Source organism: Octopus bimaculoides, chromosome 26, assembly GCF_046866305.1.
Source record: "Octopus bimaculoides isolate indiv1 chromosome 26, ASM4686630v1, whole genome shotgun sequence".
Classification (NCBI taxonomy): domain Eukaryota; kingdom Metazoa; phylum Mollusca; class Cephalopoda; order Octopoda; family Octopodidae; genus Octopus; species Octopus bimaculoides.
In genome coordinates, this window is record NC_142953.1 from 11,712,289 (window position 1) to 11,735,266 (window position 22,978).

Here is a 22,978-nt window from a genome sequence, read left to right on the forward strand (position 1 = left end):
AATTTTATTTAAGCCATTAGTAATATTGGCTTTAAACTAGTCTGGATGATCGCTGTTCATAAAGAGAGAGAGAGTGTGTGTGTGTGTGTGTGTGTGTGTGTGTGTGTGTGTGTATACATAGAGATAAACAAACAAGGCATTTACTTCTGTTTGTTACATACATCGTTGTTTAAAATCCAAACGTATTCTGTTGTATATGTATTCTGTTGAATTTAATCAAAACACTGTCACAGGTGTTGGTTTGATTACGTTCCCGTAACTTAGCGGTTCGGCAAAAGAGATCAACAGAATAAGTACCTGGCTTAAAAAAAAAAAAATAAGTACTGGAGTCGATTCTTTCAACTACAAAAACAAAATTCTTCAGGGTAGTGGCTCAGCATGGCTATAGTCAAATGACTGAAATAAGTAAAATATATATATATATATATATATATATATATATATATATATATATATATATATATATATAAAACCAATGTATGCAAATTGGTCTATTCAATTTACGTAAACTCTAAATCCTATAGTGTCTTTAAAGAGGGTACTGAATCACTGATGAAATTGCAACATAGTATTGAAACTAATATGGTTAATTCCAGTTCTACTTTCCATAAAGCTCAGTATAAAAAACATAAAACGTTTCTTTTCTCGAACCACTAAGTTAAGAGGACGTAAACAAACCAACACTGGATGTCAAGTGATAGCGAGGGACAAACGCAAGCACAAAGAGACACACACACACGGTAGTCATATATATATATATATATATATATATATATATATATATATATATATACACATAACTGTATATATGTATGTATGACGTTATTTATAGTAAAACTGATAGTTTTAATTTCCGCATTGCATCGTTGCCTGGGGCGGAAATTGGATTTCCTCTTTGGTTCGGTTATAATGTGTTTTAAAATCAAGTTATTAGATGCGGAAGAATAATTAGTTTGGAATGTTTTTGGATGGGATTAACATGTTAAAGGTGCACAGAGAAGAACAAGGTTACTGTAGTAAAAGGGTGTTTAGATGCTTCAACCGTTGTTCAAGGAAACATGGTGAAATTTTGAAAAAAATATGGAATAATTTCTAGTTTGTATCTGGGTAAGCAACTGTAAGGAATGTTTTTATTTACGTTATTTGTAAATCACTGTGAAGAAGTTTTGGTGGTTTGGTTGTCATTCACTACTGTGTCAAGTGTCACTTCCGCTGGGTAGTTAACATTTACTGTTGTGTACAACGTCACATCCGCTGGGTAGTTAACATTTACTGTTGTGTACAACGTCACATCCGCTGGGTAGTTATCATTTACTGTTGTGTACAACGTCACATCCGCTGGTTAGTCCTTAATCACTATCATGTTCAACATCACTTCCATTGGGATTGATTTTTACCTGTTGACGCATAATGGCCTTTGGTTTTTGACAGCAATGGTTTAAAGAGGTAAGTAGAGTTTCATTGAATTTTTTCTGCAGCAATTGAAACTTTGTGTTACGTAGAAGAATTTTGTTATGATTTATTTGTTTCAGTAACTTTAAATGTCTACATTTCTCAGGTGTGTATATTGATTCAAACTCCACATAAATTTAGTTTGTAATTTGCGTAGTTTGAGTGGTTCCCAGGTAAAGGGCCCATTGACAGTTTAATTAATAATGGATTATTTAACCTCTTTGTAGTTAGGACATTTACTTAGTTATAATCTTAATTAAGTAGTTTTTATCTAGCCGTTATTGATTTATATATCTTTGTTTATTTTTAAATATAATTTAATTCTAATTCTTTTTATATTTTATCCTGCTTATTATTTTACTTTTAATTAGAAATTACTTTCTTAATTTATTTTATATTGAACATGTATTTTATAGACATTGCTCTACGCTTGTCTTTTTTTTCTTGTACATTGTTCGAGGAAGCTGGTTATAACATACTTTTTCCACTAGTTTTTATTAGTTCGCTTTTGGTATGGTTTCATTCTTGTGATATGATATAGATTGAAAACAATGTGTCTGACTGTCTGTTCTTTTTATAGTCTATATGTATTAAGTGTGGCACTACTTAAATACAGAAGTCTCGATGAATTCTACGTAACGATATGAGGTGGGGAAGTTAGTTTTAGAGTTATGGTTAGATTTAGGGTTGCGGTTAGGGTGTCATTATACGTCCACACAGCGTATATTCAAAATGTTTTGTACGTAACACCTGTATTTAAGTAGTGCCGTTAAAATCCCTCTGTATTTAAGTAATGCCTTAAGTTCTTGGTTTGCTGCTTTTTGAGTGGGTGTTATCATGCCGGGTATGGGTCGTTTAGTTTTCCATTGTTTAGTTCACTTGTTCCTTTGTATTATACCTATAAGATCATAATGTCCCTTTTGGGAGTAAGCTCTTTGTTTTATAAATACTCTTTTGTAGCTATAAGTTAATATAAATTGTTCTTGCTCGTAGAAATGAGCAGTTGTTGGCGTAAAGGGCATACTATACTGATATTTCGCACTTGCTGATTACAATTGATTCTCAGGCAGCGTTTATGCTTTTAACGCTGATTGCACCCCCACATTGAATGGTACTACCCAAGTGCCGAAACCACAGTGATATCCGTTTGGCAGTTGATGAGGGGAATACATTTTTTTTACGATTGTTTGTGAATTTTTTTGTTTGTCTTTATCTCGTTATTCTGAGTCGGCCTTCGTTCTAATAAAGTGGAAAGCGTTTGTGGATTCATGGCTTTGTGGGGTTACTTACACTCATACCCCTTTTTTGTAGATAGTATTATTAGGTTCAGATGACTCTAAATATTAGCGTCTAGTTTGGGAAGTTCTGTGATATATGAGAGACTTATCGATATCGAGTGATATATATATATATATATATATATATATATATATATATATGAGTGACATACGCTATAGACTTATATATAGAGTGACTTATATATGTATCGAGTGACTTAGAGAAAGTGCGTGTGTCTGCATAACTTGGTTTCATCAATCAATCCAATCAATGAATCTATTTATCTTTTTATCTGTCTGTGGTCCTCTCTGTCTATCGATCGATTTATACGTTTCATTCTATCCGTACGTCTACAAGTGTATCGATCATTACATCATGTGTTTGTCCTCTACGCTCTCAAATTACGTATGTAACTCTATATGTGTGTAAGTGATTATATATATATATATATATATATATATATATATATATATATATATATACACACACACACACACACACAAATAGATACACACACATATGTATATTTGAATGTCAAGTCGTGTGCTTGTAAATGCCCATCCTTCTATATGTAATGCAGAAGGAAAGAATACGTAACAAAGAGAAAGAGGGAGAGAACGGGAGAATGAGAACAAGATTGAAATAATCTGTGCATAGTTGCATCGATAGGATATGGTAATTCGTCTGTCTCCAAATTTATTATCTTCGAAAACATTTGTATGAAATATTTCTATGAAATAAATATATACAATATGAAAAGAAATCAAGATAAAAAAAAAAAATGAAGAGAAAAAAAGTACCAGAAAGAAATTGGAAAAAAATTATTGAAGAAATAAATTTATAAACCAATAAACACTATTATTTTATAATAAACCAATCATATATTGATATAGAAAAAAAATCAAATATATTTCTATCGAAAAAAAAAAAGATCAGGTACAACAATATGAAAACAATATAGAAGAAAAATTAGTCATCGAAAGTTGTCAAAGAAATCTATGTGTAACATTCATCAGTGCGTGTGTCAAAGTTTGGCACAAGGCCAGCAATTTTGGGGATGGACTGAGTCGATTACATCGATTGCATTGCTCACTGGTGCTGACTTTATCGACCCAAAAAGATAAAAAGTAAAGTCAACCTTGGTGGAATTTGAACTCAAAACATAAGGACGAACAAAATGCTGTTAAGAGTATTTTTACGGCGCGGCAACGTTTCTGCCAATTCACCTCACACACACACACACACACGCACACAAACTCACATTAAAATGCTTAAACACAAAGCAGACGACACCAGTTCACTTTGCGATTGAACCGCCATATTTTTCTTCCTTGGAATTCGGTTCTCGTCACGTAGTCTTAATTCTAATCTTCTGTGTCTAGAGACAACGACAGACAATGTTTACCATAAATAGTTATTCCTGAGCGAAAAAGAATTTGCCTTAATTCACTTTTCTGTTTGTATTTTTTTCTCTTTCCTTGCTTTTTTTCTTCTTCCTCGTAAGTTATGGAAAAAGAAGAAAACTGATCTTCATTCGGAGTTTACAGACATAATTTTTTGATTTTTGTCTCGAACATTTATTGATACAACACTGCCGGAAATCAACAGAGATATAGGTGAAAGGAGGCATACTATATATATATATATATATATATATATATATATATATATATATATATACACGCGAACGAATATAAATTAGGTAAATACGTATGTGTATTACCACACACGTATATATGTAAATATATAGTGTGTATTTACCTATATATATACATCTGTATATTTAGAATCACATACGTGTATAAAGATGCAAAACAGTATATATGAATTATGCAGAATAGTGGGAATATATATAACTACAAGTATATATATATATATATATATATATATATTTCCTCTACTTATGCATACATACATACATACATTTCCTCTACTTATGCATACAATCATACACATTAATTCTAGCTTTCTCCATCTTCCTATGAAGAGACAGACTTGTCTTACTCCTATGAAACTTTAATGCCGTGCTGGTCAGTCAAACTGTTATTATATATATATATATATATATATATATATATATATATAATTTCTATTGCATGGATTAAATTCTAGCCCACGGCTCTTTAATGTCCTTCCAAAATGCCTGAGAGACCTGCATGGTGTGGATGTCTTTAAAATAAAACTGCATTTCTTCCTGTTACGGGTTCCAGACGAGCCTACCCGACGGAAACTGAAAGAAGCCTGTCGTATAAATTATTTATTGTGGAATAATAAACAGACCACACCTTGCTCATTAACATAGTAGACATGTCTATATATTAAGGTTTAAAAATAGGCAGGGTGGTCATATTCGCAAAGCCTTTGATCAAAGATTCACTTACACATACGATGAGGTTCTTTCAGTTTGTGTCTACCAAACCCATTCACAATGTTTTGATCAGCCCGAGGCTATATAATAGGAGACACAAGCTGAAGGTAACACGCAGGGGGACTGAACCCGGAACCATATGGTTCGGAAGCAAACTTCTTACCACACAGTCACGCCTGTACACACTATATATATATATATATATATATATATATATATATATATGCATACATATATGCATACATACGTTTATATACGCACGCACATGCACGGAAGCAGGTATACAGTCGCAGTTATCCATATATAGCTTTCACTAGTCTTAATTCTCTCTTCCACAAACACTCTCTCGGCACTCTCTCTCTATTTCTCTCTCTCTCTTTCCTCTCCTCTCCGTATCTCTTAATGACTCCCTCACACACACCCACACACGCACACATGTCCTTACTCCTACATTCAATCGCCACTCATAATCTGTTTTGTGCATCTGTTTATATATGCTCCCCCTCCCCCACCAGTCAACAAACTCAGCAAACTGTCTCCTGTCTGTTTGTCTGTCTGTCTGTCTCTCGTTTTGTCTTTCCTCGTGCATCAAGCGGATCTTTGCAGCTGAGATGCAAGAAACCCAATTTCAAAATCTTCGGACTTAGCAAACAGATAAAACGATATTTGCTGGACAAATACGCACCAATACGGCCATCGTCACCACCACCACCACCACCCCCTCTATCGTTGCTGCCGTTGCTGCTTCCGCGCCGACCTCCCACCACATCCTTAACAAAATCAACACTGACATATTGAGCAGCAATATCGAGAATAGCAGAAACATCACAAACCTTTAGACAAGAACAACAGCGACAACAACATTATAGAGAAAGCCAATGACAGTCGTAGAGTCATTGATAAAAAAAATTCTCTAAACAAAAGAAATTAAAACGAACTCAAAAATAGAACGCGTGTCACAGCAACACGAATAAACGACATTAATGATAACGCTGATAGTGATAATGATGGCGCTGATGACGATAATAATAATAATGATTATGATAATAGTAATCCTTTCTAGTATCAGCAGAAGGCCTGGAATTTGGTGGGAGGAGTATAGTCGTTTACATCGACTCCAGTACATAACTGGTACTTAATTTTATCGACCCTGAAAGCATGAAAGTCAAAGTCGACCTCGGCAGAATTTGAACTCACAACGTGCAGACGGATGAAATGCTGCGAAGCATTTTTTCCCAGAGTGCTAACCATTCTGCAAGCTCAATAATAATAATAATAATAATGTTGACAATCACTAATAATATTCTTTTCTACTCTAGGTAGAAGGCCCGAAATTTTGGGGAATGGGGCCAGTCAATCAGATCGACCCCAGTACGCAACTGGTACTTAATTTATCGACCCTGAAAGAATGAAAGGCAAAGTCAACCTCGGTGGAATTTGAACTCAGAACGTAAAGATAGACGAAATACCGCTAAGCATTTCGTCCGGCGTGCTAACGTTTCTGCCAGCTCGCCACCTTAATCACTAATAATAATGATGATGATGATGACAACAACAATTACAACAACGAGAAAAATGAGGGGAAAGAATAATATTAACGCATGTCTGTTGACGAAAGATGCTGTTTGATAAAGTGTATTTCTAGGAGATAATGATGTAACCGGACAAAAGCTTCCCTAACCGGAAATAGCACCGGAACAGGAGCAAAAATGATGAGGGAATAAAAGCTAAATATAGGATTGGCAAGAACTTCACTTACACGCATTCAAAATATACTTATTTAGGTAACGTGTGTGTATATATACGCACGCACGCACGCACGCACGCATATATATATATATACACATACACACTACATATATATATTTACATACATGATATAGAGACACTGCAGACGTGTATTCATATCTCTACCTGTCTCTCTCTCTCTCTATCTCTCTCTCTCTTTCTCTCTCTCTTTCTCTCTCTCTTTCTCTCTCTCTTTCTCTCTCTCTTTCTCTCTCTCTACATGTATATATCTGTGCGTGTATACGTGTGTGTATAAAATGTTTGTGTGTATATATATGTATATATATACATATATACTTACATGTATATGTGTATATATACATGTATGTATGTATGTAAGTGTATATATGTGTTTATGTATATATATATATACATGTATGTATATATACATGTCTCTATGTACATATAAACGAGTACGTGTATGTATATATGCATGTGTGTATGTGTGTGAAGATATTACATGTATATGTGTGTGTGAATGTATATACTCAAACAGCCGCATACAAAAGGTCTAGTTATGAGCTGGAAGGCAATGTTTGTTAAACGACTCAGGACAGGAGTTTGAAATTGAAAATTGTATTAAACTAAGATGAATTGCAACGTAGCTCATGTTTCGCTTTGAACGTGCCTTTCAAACGAACGAAGCATTTAGTGGTGTTATTAGTTTTAAAAAAATCGGCAAGGTCCATTCGAAAATGCATTGTAAACATAGATATCTTAATTTAAATGGGAGAAGAAAGTGTAAAGAGAGCAAGACATTGAGAAGGATAGCTTTCAACAACAGTTGTTGACAGATGTGTCAGATGCCTAATGAGAAATACAAGTATTTAGTTAAAAGGGGAAATATATCTGAAAGAATATGAAAATTGATGAGATGGCTGTAGAGTAACAAACTAAGAAATATGTTGTAATATATATCGTAGCAAATAAAATATAGGGACGTGTATACACACACACACACACACACACACACACACACACACACACACACACACACACACACACACACATTACAGATGTGTGTGTGGCAAGCTACGATTTTCACAGGCAATAAAAAATCAGCTGGACCTGAATGCACTGTACACAGGTGGGCTGAAGTACACAACATGCCGCTTGATGCTGGAAAATTTCAAGCTCTGTACTCTCAACTCACAAATACACCGCAGCCTGCATATACAGGACCCGACGGCGCTGCAATCCCAGAGTCATATGGGGATCAATATGTGCAATGATTCATCATTTCATATGCACATTACCAAGATGGCAGCAAAGTGCAAGCAGCTGGCAGGATGGATACTAAAATGCCTCAAGACAAGAGACCAAGAAGTTGTGTTGACCCTGTGGAGGACTTTCGTTCTCAGCCGCCTAGAATACTGCTATCAGCTATGGTCACCACATTTGTTGTTGTTGTTGTTGGCACTCCGTCGTTTACGACGTCAAGGGTTCCAGTTGATCCGATCAACGGAACAGCCTGCTCGTGAAATTAACGTGCAAATGGCTGAGCACTCCACAGACACGTGAACCTTTAACGTAGTTCTCGGGGATATTCAGTGTGACAAGGCTGGCCCTTTGAATTACAGGCACAACAGAAACAGGAAGTAAGAGTGAGAGAAAGTTGTGGTGAAAGAGTACAGAAGGGTTCGCCACCATCCTCTGCCAGAGCCTCGTGGAGCTTTAGGTGTTTTCGCTCAATAAACATTCACAAGAGTCGAAACCGCGATCCTATGACCGCGAGTCCGCTGCCCTAACCACTGGTCCATTGCGCCTCCACGGTCACCACATAGTGCCAATCTAAAGGCGAAGCTTAAGCAGTCCAACGTCACCACTCTAAAAGAAATTGTAATAGTGCAGCAGGTGAGCTACAGGGAGAAGCTGAAAAAACAAAGACTCTATTCGTTGTAGCGAAGGTGTGACAGATATGTAATAATATACATATGGAAAATTCTGGAAGGGCATTGAGTGCCCACTCCATCTAAATTCAGGACGAGGTACTGCAATAGCTTAGGTTTCAAAGTTCCATAGCCCTTCAATGCTCTGCCACAGAAATTAAGAAACGTACACAATGTGGACGTAGATGTCTTTAAAAAGGATCTAGTCTCTTCTCCACAATACCGGATGAGCCAATGGCCGGGTATGAGGTACATCGAGGGCAGCGGAGTCCAAGTCCCTCGTATACCAAATGGACCAGAAGCCGCGACAATAACACATACAGTAGTGGTGATGTGAAACTCCAACACCCTCAATAATTCAGCCGAAGGAGAATTATAAGTAATTAGCAAATCTACCCATCTACGATGGAGGCATAAAATGAGGAAGGCAAGTCATAACAGCAGTATCTATTGAGTAATTGTGTAAATGGACTTGGGTGATACAGCATTCTATTGCAGCTGTATGACATGTGTTTGCGACTAAGTGACACGGAAACTGTAAGAAGCTCGTCATATATGTGTGTGTGTCCCCCACCACCGCTTGACAACTGGTATTGATGTGTTTACTCCCAGGTAAGCTAGCGGTTCGGCAAACGGAGCGATAGAATAAGCACTTGGCTAAATAAAAATTGTGGAGGCGATTCATTCAGCGAAAACTTTTTCAGCATAGCCCTAGTATTATACTAGGTAAAAAATAGTACACACACAGATCGAGAGCTTGCACAAATATATGAACGTATAACTATATATATATATATATATATATACATGTATATGCACACACGCGTGTATATGTGTGTGTATATATCACAGGGCGAGCTCTAACATAAATGTGGGCATAGTTAAATTATCCTTGCAGCCACACGTACAATAACATGTATACGGCTATGTTTTACGAGCGCATAAAAGCGCAATAGTATATTAGTACAGTATTATATTCGGTTATAAAGTGTAATAAAATATAGATCGATGCAATGGATGGTAAATACATATATGATTAAATTAAACAAAGCTGGAGATAAAATTCGGAGATAAAAATTGCGTTATGTGGGAGAGATTTCTAAGCGGGGATAATTATGAAGGAATGTAGGAATAAAGGAATACATGTATACAAAGATCCACACGTGCATGCTCTTTCTCTCTTTCTCTTTCTCTCTCATATCTAAACGGAACGGACAAATCCTGTGCACATAGGTAATGCGGAGTGAACAAAAATAGTTCGTTTCGGACATAAGACCTTCAACGAAAAGCGATGAGAGCATAGAACAGCGAAGGTCGATGATGAGTTGAAGAATGGATGGGATTGAAAAGAGATACAGCACGTGGAGATGGGAGGATTATAGGATAAGCAAAAGGCATTCTGGGGAAGAAGAAATATCGGGCGAAGAGTATCAAAGACGAGGTAGAGAAAGGGGATTAAATGAGTGCAAGACACGTACAAGTATGGAGGAGAGGATGAAGAAGGAAGAAAAGAGTAGCCACAGAAAAGTAGAGAGTATATGGCCGCAGATATAAACGACGATGTGATGTTAGAAACAAAATGGGGGAAAACTTAGGCAGTAAGAAAATGAGACGAACGGACAAGGAGAAGATAAACAACGATATGCACAAACGCGCATCTCTTTATGAGTGGTTGACTAAAGTTGTGCAGTTTCAATAGATTAATAAGATTACTCGCCTCAGCTTGCTATACATTTAGTAAATCTCCCCCACCTCTTTGCATACATTCACGCTATGTACGAAAGCAACGCCCGTCGTTGACTAAATTTCTGTTTCAACACATTGATAAGATTAATCGCTTCAGCTTTCTATACATTTGGTAAATCTCCTCACCACCTTTCTTTCATACATACCATGTACGAAAACAATCCAGGGCGCTTCAAATTTATAGAAACACCGGTTCTGGCAATAAACTTTCATCCTTTCATATATAGTACCCCGGAGCGAACCCCGAAGGTCACTAAACGCTTCAATCTGTCCCTCATTTGGGGTTATACCCCCAATCACTAGACATATTCTACAGTGTATTCCATATTATGGAGAGCAAGCGCTTTAATCTTGCTCAATCTCATCTTTTCGTTATCTCCTCTAGCAACGATATTCAACACTTTTTCTTCCTGTCTTTCGCAAATGGACAGAAGGGGGTCAGCTTCGCGTTGAAACTGATGAAATTTTAAATATTTGTGTTTATCAAATTCACCTTTTCCCGAATTTATGAGCTTAATTTGAAGGTTAACAAGAAAATTATCTGTATGATCTTCAGAAACACAGCATGGTTGACGTAACGTTATAGTCTCTTCTTTATCTCTCTATGTCACAGCTAATTATTTTACTACGAAATTAATACAATCGTAATTGCTAGATATAGTTTCCTTGAAGGCTTTGATTATATTGTTAAAATATATTGATTTTATTAAAACGTAGTCTCTTGTATGTGTAATATTTTTCTTGTGTATTGGTTTAGTCTAAAGGGTAATGGATATGTTTAGAGCTCTTCAGTTTGTGCTATGCTTTTAAAGTTGTAAGATAAACATTTTTTCAATTTTTCGTCATACTGAGATTAAGCTTAAAGGTTTCCAGAGCTTTGCTGTGTTGTGTTTGTATGTGTGTAAAGGTGGTGGACTTAACAACGTACGAATCTAAGCAATTGAGCAGTACATGGAATTTCACCGTCATTTATCGAAGGATTTACAGCTACCAACTACTTAAATTAGGTTATTCAATGTATAGCAGATTTACTATATGTTAAAAAATTGCCACCTCCCCGCTTCACTTAAGTATTTATTAAAGCAAACACTTTACTGACTAGAGCAAATTCATTTGTGTACGTGTGTTTTGTGTATATGATACTGAAGATATCGTATGTTTAACATATGAATAAGCGGAATTACCATGTTCTGTGCATATAACATAAATAAATAGGTGATGCGTTTTCCTATGTTTTATTCGACACTCAATCAAATTTCTATCTAATGTTGAATCTCTCTTTCTCTTTCTTTCTCTCTCTCTCTCTTTCTCTCTCTCTCTCTCCCCCCCTCTCTCTCTATATATATATATGTATAGACACATCAGAATATCTTCGGTTATTTTACCATACTGCTTCCCTATATGAATGCAAGATTTCAAAAATGGTATACATGTGTGTATGGACACATACACACACTCAAATACACACGGACATATATCTGAGTGAATGAGATTGTGGAAAGTATACGTGCGAACTTACACACACACACACACACACACACACACACACGCATATATCTTTCAATGATTGTATGGATGTAAATGTGTATGTTGATAAATACGCGTCGACTTCTCGAGCTCAGTAAATTTTTCTTTCATTCACTCATTTTCTTTTTTCTGATCGGTCGGTGTATGTATGTATGAATGTATGTATGTATCTATCTATCTATCTATCTCCATTTTAATGAAATATCTATCTCTCTATATGTAAGTATACGCATGTATGCATACGTGTACATGCAACTTCCATGTGTGTGTGTATATTTGCATATAAGTATGCATTTATCTACGTAACTACATCCGCATATATGTACGTATACATCCATGTATATATGCACTTTTTATTTATTTATTTATTTATTTATTTATTTATATACTTACAATTCATGTATATAAGGCTATCAGTGTTAGACAGTAGAGACCAATAAATTGAAAGCCAAATAGACACACATTATCGATTATGGAGAACAAAACATTGGCAAGCTTTACATTTATAGACAAATTGCCATCATCTATGGTGTATATTTATGTTTACTGGCCACTCAATAAAGCTGTCAGCAAGAAGGCCAAACAGCAGTTAAGAATTGCGCACCGGCCATTTTTGTAAATGGTGCTGGATGCTATTTACACAAACACACACACACACACTCGAAATAAAAACGCACATATTTAATCACATACTAGCATACACAGTGCTTATGTACGTTAATATGTACGTATGTCTGCGTGTGTATATTCATATTACATATACAATAAATACTATACATACTAAATATTTACATTCATATACAAAAAAAAAGCACGCATACATATATACACATATCCATATTTGTGTGTGTATGTGTGTGGGTAGTACTCTCTCTATAATGTGTGTATATATAAATGTATATACATATGTGCTCCATTGCTCTCTTTATCTCTCTCTCTCTCTCTCTTTCTCTCTCTGTCTCTCTCTCTCTCTCTCTCTCTCTCTCTCTCATATATATATATATATATATATATAATACTTTGTGTGGAAATCGGTATATTTGTGTGTGTATGTTTGTTTCGGAGTGTTTGTGTCAGTACGTGTGTTTGTATTTCAATGTATGAGCGTCGATATTTGTGATGATATTGCCGGCGGCCATTTTGAATAGCTGTGAAGCCAGCGAACAAGACTTAATTTCAGATAAGAAAGGAAATACATGTCATCGGACGTCTTAAACTATCAGCTAATAAAAGTCGAAATAATCCCATCAATAAATTATATTATGTGTAGTAATATATACAACTATACACGTATGCATTTATACGTGCTTGTATGTATGTTTATATATATATATAGATATATACGTGCGTGCGTGTGTAAATTTACATATGAATATGCATATATATATATACATATATATATATATATATATATATATATATATATATATATATATATATATTTGTATCAGTATAGGAGTGATGAAAAAGTGTACGTACAATTGTATGTTTGAGTTTAAACTAGTGGATATATATATATGTATATACATATATATATATTATTATTATAGTGTGTAAAGTATACTCATATCAATGTATGAATATGAATTTCTATAAGTCTTGGTAGTGAAATCCTCAATATATCTTGAAATATACATACTTAATTTTCTGTATATTTTTGTATACATACACACAAATACAGATGCAGTTTTGCCAACATATATATGTATGTAGGTATGTGTGCGTACGTACACACACACACACACACACAAAATTACAGTTAAACATCTAATCACGCAGCTATTTTAGGAAAAGTAACCAATTGCCTTGTGTTTACAATAAATCCATTTACTTAATTTTATACAGATATGGTGGTATGGTGTAAGATGGTCTTAAGCCAGACTATTACGGCTGGCTAAGAGCATTTTAGCTAGCCGTGATAGGTCGTGTATGCAACCCCACGTTTGCATTCCCGGCAAGCATGGGGTTATAAGCCTACAACTGAAAGGGGTCAGTTGTATGAAGTTGAATGTAGTGTTCAATGTAGTGTTCAATTTCTCCTGTTACTCCTGAGGTAATAAGAAACCAAAGCTGTATTATCTTTTTTTAGGTATGGTGTATGATGAAGAATGGCTCTTGTGAATATATCTATATCTTGGCGTTCATACTGTGTCGTCTTGGCAGTTAAATTTGCTGATGTGGAAAATTGATGAAACATAATGTCGAAATATCAAAAAGCTATATATCTACACTATTTTAACAATCACTTCATAATCCATTGTCGATTTAGGTTTTTCACATAAATCATATTTATTGTGGCCAACCAAATGTCTTCGGGTATCTGCACTTTAGATGAGTTGTTACACTTAAAATGGAGTAGTATAGCTACTAATTCAAGAAACTATTACGCTTACATATCTTAATAACTGTATAAAGATCTGTCTGTATGTCTGTATGTATGTCTGTCTGTCTGTCTGTCTGTATGTCTATAGCGCGCACACACACAAACACACGGTGCACCGGAAGTAATGCAAAACTGACCATAATGTATTTATCAACTGATGTAGGTCGATCCAATTGTGCTTATCGAGAGGGTAACCCTGCTTATATGAATGGTGCATTCCCAAGCATTGCAACCACTTCTCGAAACCTCCTCGAAACCAGTTGGGCATGCACTGCTAGTTCCTTTACGGCTAATTCCACTTCGTCCTGGTCTTCAAGTCGTTGTCCCTAAAGACAGCTCTTATTTAGCCCGTTACAGGTGGAAATCGGAGATCACAGAATCCAGGCTGCATGCTGGTTAGGGGAACACTAATTTGTTTAATTGACCAATTACCTGATTTGTTGCCCAACATATGTGCCGTCACACATTATCAAATTCTTTTTCAGTCTCTTTCTGTCAACAGTTTTTTCTCTTTTCTTCAGTGTTTCAATGTATCGCCCAATTCCCATGGTAACTGCCAAGTTCCACATAATCGAGGACAATGACCTCTTTGTCATTCACCCCCCCCCCCAATCCCAAACAATCACCATAACTAGGTTTTCCAATCATTGGCTTTTGAATTTCTTCGGCTTAGTAGGTGTGATGCCATTCTATGAACTGATCCTTCGTTCCCAGTTCACGAAGACCCTTTTCTGTTTCATCCCCAGCTACCAGCCCAGCATAGTGTCATTACTTTCAACTGCTTCCATCAGATCAAAGCAGGAGACCCACATGTGTGCATGCTTGCATGCATACATACATACATACATACATACACACACACACACACACACACACACATATATACACACATTTGTTTGAGATCACGTGCACGTTAATACGATGTACAAAATGAAGTAATAAGGATTAACAGATAGTTCATATTTAATACGAGGTGGGGATATGCAGCATCCAGTATCTGTCTGTCTGTCTGTCTGTCTGCGCTTGTGTAATAAAACAGACCACCGGTGCAGCCAATTTGCACACATTTTTCTATATTTAAAACCTTCCACCATCTTCTGTACTGCATTGGAATCACGGTCCAGTCTTGCAGTAAACTTATGGATTGTGGTTCATCTATCCTGTGGGTATCGGTTCTTCCTGTCGCTAGCGATTTGCATCAGTGGTCCCAATGTATTTGTTTGTTTTCAATGCTGGTCTCCTCTTCTGTGCACATTGTCGATATCCTCCTGTAAACTAACATCGTGTGTAGATAATAGATATCCTTCAACTCTTTCTTCAAGGACTCAACGACGGTACTTTACTTCTGCTTGCAGCTCCTTATTTGGCTGCAGTAAAGAATTGGAAGGAGAGTTACTATCGAGCTGAAGACCAAGAGTTACTCTTCCAACATGTTCAATTTTAAAATTTTTACGACCGATGGCAACTGTTAAAATAAAAATGCCCACGTTTGCATTACTTTCGAAAGTATGTGTATACATATGTGTGTGAGTATGTAATTATGTATGCATATTAGAGAGAGAGAGAGGGGGAGGGAGTGCTGAATCAGGAATCGAATTAGAAATAGACAAAACGTGATGGCATGTGGGATGCAAAGATTAGGAAAGATAATGAGAGATGCATACATGGTAGACATACGAAGTAATACTGTGAGATAAAGGAACCTATTGGTGGCTGGAGAAAAGAGAGAAGTGCATCTATACAAGTGACACAAAACGAGTATATATATATATATATATATATACATACACACACACTCATACGGAAACCTATACAGTGGAAGTCGCATATTATAATCACGGATAATGCTACCAAACTGTTATCAGACTTTGTAGGGTTGAAACGCATTGAGAGTATTATATTCTCTGCTTAATGTTATCGGCCGGCTATTGATTTCTAAACGGCTCTGTCCAAAACATTCGCAGTAACCTGCTTTGACTGTGAATAGATGTAGATAGAGAAATAGTGTGTGAGCAAGAGTGTGTGCGTATGTGTGTGAGAGAGGAGGGTGAGAAATACAGATAGACGGTCGGAAAGAGATGTTAATGAATTTGTGACGATAGACTTAATTGCATCGATGTTTTAAATTAAATGATTATAACAAACAGAAGAGTGTCAGCTGAGATACTAGATATCATAATATTTGTTTAACTGGATACTGGATATTGTGAAGTTTGTTGGCTCGGACACTGGATATCCTAATGTTTGTTGGCTCTGACACTGGATATAGCAATGTTTGTTTCATTACGAACATTAGACGTAGTTTATGGGCGTCGAATTGATAGAATCGTTAGAGCCTCGGATAAAATGCTTCGAGGCTCTCACAATCTCTATGCTCAAGTTCAAATATCACTGAAGCCAACATTATCTTTCATCCTTTCGAAAAAAAAAAAAGAATGTACGCAGGCATGGCTGTGTGGTAAGAAGCTTGCATCCTAACCACATGGTTCCGGGTTCAGTCCCACTGCATGGCACCTTGGGCAAGTGTCTTCTCCTTGGGGATATCTTCCTCCCATAAATCTTTTTGTCCGCTGAGTGGACTGGAGCAACGTGAAATGAAGTGTTTTGTTCAAGAACATAACGCATCGCCCGGTCCTGGAATCGAAACCACAATCTTACGATCATGATGCTGACACCCTAACCACTAAGCCACGCGCCTCCACTCATATATACATATGCAACTGTGTTCGAAGTCTGGAAAATTTGATCGTGTCTGGAGGATGGTGCCAAACTGGTATAATCTGACCTGAACTCCATGAAACCCTAGAAGTAAGACAAGTGGTTTTGAAAACGGTGGACAGAACAGTGTTTTTGAGAGCTGATTATACAATAAGGGTGGACGACCAACAGAAGTACTGTGTGACGGGGGTAGGGTGAGATAGAATTGAGTAGCGGACAAGCAGAAGTGACAGGCGGAAGAGGGGGTCAAAAGGCGGGTTTGAGAGATGTTAAACACAATAGGGAGTGCCCAAGTGTAGAATAGATGTTTGAAAATTCCAGTGAGTGTGTTTCGCGTGCTGTGTATGTGTATACGAGCAAAAAGTGACAAGCGGTGAGTGTATGTGTATACGAGCAAAAAGTGAGAAGCGGTGGGTGTATATGTAAGAGAATGCCAGTGGGGTGTGTATGTGGATGTAAAGAGTAGCTGGTGGGTGTGGGTGCGGCGTACCGGTGTGTGTCATCCTTCATGCTCATCAATAAAATATATCATACTCTGTGAAAAGTCTCTCCATGTCCCCTCCGCACCATTCCTTTGAAAGTATTGCCTCTACAGAGTGTATTTATCCCTTCAAAGTATATCATAATAATATAAATAACATACCAACAACAACAGCAGCAGCAGCGAGAACAACAAAAAACAAAGACAAGAAGAAAATTAGTAAATAACGCTACAGTTGTTGTGTATGCTTTCGTGTGTATCAACGTAGGTGTTTCATGTGATAGTGCGCGAGTGTCATTTGTAAAAATGCGTGTATATGTGTGTGTGAGTGTACTAATGCAGGTGTATCTATGTGTTTGTGGCTCTGTCATTTTGTGCTTATGTGTATGTGTTTGTTGTGTGTAGACATCAGATACATCTTACTTATCATTAAAGCACCAACAATCACCGGAAACCCACCCACACAGACACCTATTCATCCAGGGTGAGGAGGCTTGTTCCCGCCGTAAATATCGATACATCTGACATTTCCGAGGTCAGAAGAAGAGAATGGATCGAATCAGCTAAATAATCACTACATACTCCAAACAAATTCATAAAAAAAGAAAATATATATATACACAGAACGTAATAAAAGAACGCATAAAAAAAAAACCCCACCACAATGTAGAGGCGCCCAAGAGAATGCAGAATCTCAAAAAAGAGAGAATAGCTTTAGTTATGATACGGTAATAAATAACCAAATAAATGAATAACTGTAAGAATAAATATGTAAATAAGCGTAAATATAAATGTGAGAATGATATACAAAAAAAAAAAGCAAATTTACCAGTAAATAAAAGAAAATAACACAAGCGAAAATGTCGAAAGTGTGTTCTGTTAAAAGGAAATATTGTAATGGATGTCAGTGTAATAAATAAATGTATACGGCAGTGAAGAACGCCCTGACCTTTAATTTCTAGCTATCGTACTTCTGTCTAGCTCTCTCTATCTCTTTCTTTCTTTCTCTCTCTTTCTCTCTCTCTCTCTCTCTCTCTCTTATAATATGTATGTGTATATTATGGATGTATATATGCCTATATATGTGTGTTAAAGCATACGCGCATATATACATACTCATATATGTATATATACTTATGCCTGTGTATAGTATGTTTGTGTGTGTATGTTTATGTATAGGCATAGCTATGTCATTAGAAATTAGTTTGGTAACCACGAGGATTTTGGATCGATCCTATTATGGTGGCATGTTGGGCAAGTGTCTCCTGCTACAGCCTTTGTTTCACCAACGAATTGTGAGTGGAATTTTGCTACACCAAAGCTCTGCAGGAGACCGACATGTGTGCATGCATAAATACATACATGCATACATACTTACATACATACATACATACATACATAAACACACACACATATATATACACACATTTGTTTGAGATCACGTGCACGTTAATACGATGTACAAAACGAAATAATAAGGATTAACAGATAGTTCATATTTAACACGAGGTAGGGATATACAGCATTCAGTATCTGTCTGTCTGTCTATCTGTGCTTGTGTAATGAAACAGACCAACACTGGTTCCTAAGCCGTCGAAGGAACACACACACACAAACAAGACCTACAAAGTTTCCTTCTATCAAGACCATTCACAAGGCATTGGTTAGACTATGGCAATTATAGAAGGTACTTGCCCAATGTGTCACGCATTGGCACTGAAACCGAAGACACGTGGTTGTAAAGTGAGCTTTTTAACCACACAGTCGTGCCTAGTAGCGAATTACTGAAATTGTCATGGAGTCGCACAGAACGCTTATAAGAGATAGCTAGTGGCGCTGTACACGCACACATGCATACGCACACACATACACGCATGCACGGTATGGAAATTAGCCCAGTCATTAAAGTAAGCTCTTAGTTTCTGTTTGATATAAATAGCGATTTGTCATAAGTTAACTTCATAGACTGAAAAATCACGGTGTATTTGTCCGCTGATGATGAGGGTTTGGTCAACGAACCGTGAAACATGTTAACGCCATCTTGTTTATTTTTCTGCGCACGAAGAGAACAACAAAAATGCATTCCTCTTGCTTAATGATCCATAGCGATAGGTTTAAAAACTGTACTTTAAGTCTCACATATATATATATATATATATATATACACACACACAAACCGTCAAACGCACACGCATATATGTATTCGTATGCGTGTAACCTATGCTTTTAAGTTACCAAATGTACACGTACCAGACACACACACACACACACACACACACACACACACACCACACATCGATGTTTCTTTTCTATTTTCCAAATGGTGGCAATCATTTGGAAATTGGAAATAAATAAATAAATAAAACAATGAAATAATGTCATTCTCGACAGCGTTAGTAATAACCAAAAACAAAAGGAAAAGGTGGTATGAACTCAACTGCCTAAAGCGAAAATTTTTCTCCAGGGCAAACTGCGGTGAACTGATCTCGAACATATTTGGCTGACCTAAATGTTTGTTTGCTCAAAATACTGCTTTTATGTGCCTACTACAATATTTAGTTCCAGCCTGGCCGGCATCCCATGTAATCAGTTCATATTTTGACATTGATTTCCCATGAGAAATCGAAGGCTTTCGCAGTCATTTCAGGATTGTCTCTCTTGCGGTTCACAATGCTGGTGTTAGCAAAATAGCTACAAATGCGTTAAACGTTCCGCTAGATGGCGCTATGAAATGACTGTTTGTGTTTTTAATACTTATTGCTCAAAGCGAGAATTTTTCTCAACAACAAACCGCAGTGAAAACGTTTTTTTTTCTTTTTTTGCCATTCAAATATGTTCGAAAAATATTTGAAGTGATCTTATTGTGTGTCTACTCACAACATGCTTTCACGTGTTAATTGCAATACTTAGTTCTAGGCTGCTTGAAAGAAACATAAATGGGCAGTGAAAGAATAAAAGGCTATAGATTAGAAGCAAAGAGACTTGTAAAAGGGGAGGAAGGGTCGGTGTGTGGAAGCCAGTATAAGGGTGCACCTTCGTTTGGAAACGGGCGTAAGGAGAATGGTGTGCGTACATGTGTGTTAATGCAGAATATATATTTAATTTGAGATAAGCGTCAATGCATGAAACTTCTGCCTATGAATAATAATTATATCTATCTATCTACCTATATATATATATATATATATATATATATGCATCATATGAACATAAACGTTTGGTAAACCAAACGAGTGATAGGGCTTGATGCATAAGTAAATATAGGGGTTTAGAATAAATGTTACAAATATGGCTTTAGCCTAAATTTGGGAATAATTTGTTAACTCACTGTTAAAGGAAATACAAACAGATCTCCGACTGTTTCAACGATGACTACTCAGTCATTCCATTCCGTTATTCGTTTCGATAATGGTGGCCTATTACCACTGCCCAATTAATGTATGACACGTTTCCCACCATTGGGAGGCCACTAAAGACAGGTGAAATTACATTGAAACACATAGCAGATCGCACAAAATATCCCGTTCGAAGCTCTAAAAATGTCACACCTTCCTTGCCCTTTATCGAGGCCCTAAGGGAGGAAAGCAGAGTTGATCGTGGTGCATTTAGATTTCAGGGCGTAGAGGGACGGAAAAATACCATCATTTTATGCATTTTATCAACATTCGTCTGGGGCTGCCATGAGATTATATGGATGTAATCGAGTAGATTAAATCTTGTTGGGACATGAAGAATGCCAAGTACGTCGTCCAGCTCGGAGTAATGAAGTATGTAGGTTGTCGTGGGTGATATTATAATATAGTAAGTAAAGGGAGGTTACCAAAGAGCATAAGGTGTTGTCTGTCTGTCTCTCTCTGTATATATATATGTATATATATATATATATATATATATATATATATATATATATATATATCTGATAGTGAGATAGATATAGACAGATATCTATATATATCTCTCTATCCGTCTGTTTACATACCTGTCTTCGTCGTGTTTTTTTTTTTTTGCAAATTCCAACTATATATATATATATATATATATATATATATATATATATATATCTCAAGAATTATCAACTACTTATCTTATTCCTGTTCAATTAAAGGCTGTTTCGAATAGTATATTTTCTGGTTTAATTTGCTTTCCATCATTTCTTATCCCCCAGAATAGCAAAATAAAAGCCATTGATTGAACCGGCTCGATAGATGGAGACGATAGTAATATATCTTATGAAATGAACCATGTAGCAGAGATGTATGAAATGGCTACCGACTAAGTGGTGCCCCAACATGGCCATATCTCAATGATTAAAACCAGTAAACTAATGCATATACACATACTATAACTAACACCTATAAATGTATATGTATATCTAGAGAGGGAAAAAGAGACAAGCATGGTTTCATAGATAGATGGTTGTTATGGAAGTGTACTATATTGAAGTGACAAGGGATTAAATCCTGTGTCTATACGACTGAAAGGGAAAATGAACATATATATGTGTGTGTGTGTGTGTGTGTGTGTGTGTGTGTGTCTATATATATATATATGAGGAAATCATTAATTTTGAACATGGCTGCCGTGGATTATTTATGAGCTATTGCTTTTAAAAGTCGGAAATAATTACAACGTTCCTCATAAATCTAACCAATCTCCGATTCTTGTTATTGCTGTTATTATTGTTTGTTTGTTGTTGTTCTTGTGTTTCTTCTTCGCCCTACTGTTGTTATTATTTGTATGTTTGTTTTCATTATCACACTCCTGATCCTCATCATCGTCGTCAACACCATCATCCTCATCGCAAACGGTGTTTTCTTTTGCATCGTCGACATATAAACGTAACCATCATCAACTTCATCCTCCTCCTCCTCCTCCTCATCTTCTCCACTGTCGTCATCATTATCATCGCTTTCTTCAATTTAATCTCCACCGTTTGTGTTACACATATTTTTGCTCTCCTAACGACATCCGAGAACACTGCCAGCGAGAGTTGACCATTGGCGACCAAGGTTACATACAGTGGTTTGGTCCCGTCCGCAGGATGAGCACCGGAAGACTACCACACCAACGTTTGTTGCGGCAGTGACCCCGTGCACTGGAGGATCCAGCACAGTGCACCAAGGCAGACATGAGCGAAACAAATTGAAGACCTGAAGTTGCAATGCCTTGACCTCGGTCATACTAGGCCTGGTACCATTGATCAGAAAGCATGGAATGACATCATCACCAGAGTCCGTCATCCAGCGGCACCCACAGCAGTGTATTGGTTGAGAAGATAGTCGCCAGCCAGGGGTCTAAGAAGGAAGAAGAAAGTTCACTTCACTTCCATCATACTCGGTACCATCTAC

General features: G+C 36.6%; 2 long non-coding RNA genes across 2 annotated transcripts in view; one reads left to right on the forward strand and one right to left on the reverse strand.

The window, feature by feature from the left end:
- The window catches only part of LOC149130943 (uncharacterized), a 184,269-nt gene that overhangs the window by 108,267 nt on the left and 53,024 nt on the right, over positions 1 to 22,978 (reverse strand). The window lies entirely within an intron of this gene.
- On the forward strand, positions 1,007 to 22,978 carry LOC149130944 (uncharacterized). The gene is made up of 2 exons (XR_016238518.1): positions 1,007 to 1,446; positions 22,604 to 22,978. It is a non-coding gene; the product is annotated as an uncharacterized LOC149130944 (long non-coding RNA).